At 45.3% G+C, this 4,195-nt stretch overlaps 1 non-coding gene across 1 annotated transcript; it reads right to left on the minus strand.

The window, feature by feature from the left end:
* Positions 1 to 3,500: 3,500 nt before the first annotated feature.
* On the minus strand, positions 3,501 to 3,575 carry Trnal-caa (transfer RNA leucine (anticodon CAA)). The gene has a single exon. It is a non-coding gene; the product is annotated as a tRNA-Leu (tRNA).
* Between the last annotated feature and the right edge of the window lie 620 nt (positions 3,576 to 4,195).

A 4,195-nucleotide genomic window follows, 5' to 3' on the forward strand; every position in this document is an offset into this window, starting at 1 on the left:
TGTGGGATCCGTACCAGATAGGGTTGATAGAAGAGAGAGAGAAGATCAAAGGGAGAGCAGCGCGCTTCGTTACAGGATCATCTAGTAATCGCGAAAGCGTTACGGAGATGATAGATAAACTCCATAGGAAGACTCTGCAGGAGAGACGCTGAGTAGCTCGGTACGGGCTTTTGTTGAAGTTTCGAGAACATACCTTCACCGAGGAGTCCAGCGGTATATTGCTCCCTCCTACGTATATCTCACTAAGAGACCATGAGGATAAAATCAGAGAAATTAGAGCCTACACTGTGAGATACCGACAATCTTTCTTTCCATGAACAATACGAGACTGGAATCGAAGGGAGAACCGATAGAGGTACTCAATGTCCCCTCCGCCACACACCGTCAGGTGGCTTGCGGAGTATGGATGTAGATGTAGATGTAGATGTAGGAGGCAAAACACTAATTTAGGCTCTTCGGGCTTGCTGCTGGATCAAAAAATCAACGCGACTCGATATTTCGGTGATACAGCTGTTCACCATCTTCAGAGAGACGCTGCTGCTGCTGAAGATGATGATGCCAAAGCTGGAAATCGCTCCTTATAGAGCCCCGTACTGCACACGGTGCATGCGCCACCCTCCTCCACCCCCCTTCCACCCCACATCGCTGCACCCAACAGGGGGCTTGTGCCGGCACCCGTAGTACAAGGGAGAGTCAAATGAAAACCTTAAATTTGTAATAACAAATCGAAATTTCGCTCCGTTATCCTGTAAGTTGGTAAGCGGGCTACATACAGCGTGCAGAATGGCCTGTAGGTGGCAGCATGCTGCAGATGCTCACATACCGCCGCAGCATCAGTATAAAGATGGCCGCCCCACTAGCGACTTGCACCAGGAAAGAACAGCGTTCTGTTATTCAGTTTTTGCGTAGTGAAGGTGTGAAACCTATTGAAATTCATCGACGAATGAAGGTTCAGTACGGTGATGCATGTTTGACACAGCAGCAAGTCTACGTATGGAGTAGGAAATTCGCAAATGGTGTGGTTTCAGTGGAAGATGGTCCTCGTCCAGGTCAGGCACAACGAGTTGTGACTCCACCGAACATTGCCGCAGTTGAAGCCATAGTGAAGGAAAACCGCCGAGTGACACTGAATGACATTGCAGCATGTTTACAGATGAGTCATGGGTCAGCACACCACACTGTGCATGATGTGCTCCAGTTTCGCAAAGTGCCTACAAGATGGGTGCCACGGCAGCTGACTCCTGAAATGAGAGAATGGCGTGCTGCTTGTGAAGAACTTCTTCGGCGCTTTCCCGAGAAGGTGATGGCTTCCTTGCAAGAATTGTTATTGGGGACAAAACCTGGGTTCACTTCCACCAACCGGAAACGAAGAGAGCGAGCAAGGAATGGCGCCATTTCTTATCACCAAAACCAAAGAAGTTTCGAACATAACCATCAACAGGTAAGGTTATGCTTACTCTCTTTTGGGACGAAAACGGTGTCATTTTGGAGCATTACATACCTAGAGGGACCACCGTCACCAGTGAATCATACACAGATGTCCTAAAAAACCATCTGCGGGCTGCAATCAAATCAAAGCGACGTGGATTGCTGTCAGCAGGTGTTCTTTTGCAACATGACAGTGCAAGGCCCCACACTGCCCGTATAACAGTTGCAACAATCACAGACCTGCATTTTGAGTGTCTTCCTCATCCGCCATACTCGGCATCAAGTGGTTTCCATATGTTTGGACCACTCAAAGACGCAATGGGAGGAAAGAAGTTCCGTTCTGATGAAGAGGTACGCCACGCGGTGCATGAGTGGTTGCGCTGACTACCAAAAGAATTTTTTCTAAAGGAATTTATGCACTTTGTAAGCGCTGGAGGACTTGCGTTGAGCGTGGGGAAGATTATGTTGAAAAGTGATACAGGTTTGTACCACTTCTGCACAATAAATAATATTTACAAAAATAAGGTTTTCATTTGACTCACTCTCGTAGAATGCTGGCGCCATTAACGTGTCGTACTCACAGGCTACCCTCCAACACTCGGACACCAAATATAATATTTCTGGCTTTATAGGCATTCTATTCAGGCACAAGAACCTCTTCTTAGAGTAGTTGATAGGGAGCAGTGGGAAAGTGACGTAATGTGGTGTGAGGTAGCGATGACAGACGAGTATCGTGAGAAAGACCGCCTAAATTGTGGACCTCCTCCGTGAGTGGTTGCTGCTTTGGGTAGTTGCGCGCCAAAATGACGATGTTCTGCTGTTAATGTTATAAAAACCAAACATCGTGTATACTTGCATTTCAAATTAAAGCGTCTCTCAAAAGCGTGTTATCATTCCATTATTTCAGAAGTATTAATAACCAGCAGGATAATAAACAACTGCTAAACGAAAAGACAGACGAAGCACTTCGGTGATCTTCGGATCGCTCCTAACTTGGATGGCGGGCGAAGTGGTTCGGCTGTAAGGTCAGAGATGGTTGGTCAGTCTCGGAGGACAGACATGTTTTCCTCCGCGATTGGTTTCAGTTAAGACTTAAATATCCAGTTTTTAAGATTAGAGCTGGTTCAGAAGTCTCGGAAGGCAGATATGTTGTCTGTCACGGTCGGCATCAGTTAATACTTTATTGGCAATTTCTAGTTATTTGGACATGTAGTTAAGAGCAGTGTGATAGTGACTACGGAAATACGCAGATTTTGTTGAAGAATGGAAATTATTTGTAACTTTAAAGTGGAACGTAATTGTGAAGTTTCTCGTCTTCTGCTAATAAAAGCGAGTGGCATCCCTTATAAACAAACTAATTGGAAATTTAATTATTTCTAAAATATTTGCTCCTCAATATGACGGATTCACGACCTACGTGCTGTTTTCTGCGCAGGGGACAACAGCTATAGAAAACTGCAGGTTGGTGAACGTTTGTTAGAAATTATGCATTCCACTCAGGGCAGTGGAAGCAAATAGGCACTTCGCGTGTACTGCAATCTCAGTATAAATGAGATTAGTGACACGTCATCTGTGGTAAACAGAGCAAGTATGAAGGAGAGAAGTATTCGAGGGAAGGAGTCTATCACAGCCTCGTATATATCTCTCATCCTTTCTCTCTCTCTTTTCTTCAATTTTCCGTACGAAGAAGATGAGAGATAGTACAGGGTAATTTCATCTTCTATAATTGGAAGACTGGGACTGCGGCTGGTCGATGACCTGCAGAAAACAGGTATCCAACAGCCCTGAATTTATGGAATAATTTTATTATACTACCAGTTCGATGCCTCATTTCACCATCTTCAGGTCTCTATACACAAAACGAGATAAGCCGTTTGTGCTTTCCAAAGGAACCACTATGTCAAATTGATCTCCTTAGATATCTTCACAGGAGACTTGGACACTTTACACAACTAACGACACCTTGTGTGAAGTATCTTCGTCTATTGTGGAGATACCTAAGGACAGAATGAGATTTTCACTCTGCAGCGGAGTGTACAGTGATATCAAACTGCCTGGCAGATTAAAACTGTGTGCCGGACCGAGACTCGAACTCGGGACCTTTGCCTTTTGCGGGCAAGTGCTCTACCAACTGAGCTACCCAAGCACGACTCACGACCCGTCCTCACAGCTTCAATTCTGCCAGTACCTCGTCTCCTACTTTGCAAACTCCACAGAAGCTCTTCTGCTAACCTTGCCCGCGAAAGGCAAAGATCCCGAGTTCGAGTCTCGGTCTGGCACACAGTTTCAATCTGCCAGGAAGTTTCTTACCTAAGGACAACTTGGATTTGTCATTATATGTGTGAAATTCCACGTCAGTTGTGAAGGCATCGAAGGAAACCAGTATGATGTAGTGATTCCTTTAGTAAACACAAACGCCTGGATGGCTTGTTTCCTCCACAGAGGCCTGAATATGGTGCCAATGCGACACCGAAAATTGTAGCGTTATAAAACAATTCCATAAATTTACGGCTGTTGGATATCTATTTTCTGCAAGCTAATTTCAGTTTTTTCCTTTCAAACACTGTCCCAGAAACCGGACGTACCAGCATCTATCAGCGTCTTGTCAGATTTCATCGCGAGTTCCTCGCTGAAATAATGTTCCACCACCCGCTTACGTTTCACACTGCTGTAGTCTCGTGTGATAACTATGTCCCAACCCTCTGTCCTTAACTATGTGAATCGCAGGCCGATAAAAGCTTTCCCACGGTGACACTGAACTGAGTGT

The sequence above is a fragment of the Schistocerca serialis genome, chromosome 2 (genome assembly GCF_023864345.2).
Source record: "Schistocerca serialis cubense isolate TAMUIC-IGC-003099 chromosome 2, iqSchSeri2.2, whole genome shotgun sequence".
Taxonomy (NCBI): domain Eukaryota; kingdom Metazoa; phylum Arthropoda; class Insecta; order Orthoptera; family Acrididae; genus Schistocerca; species Schistocerca serialis.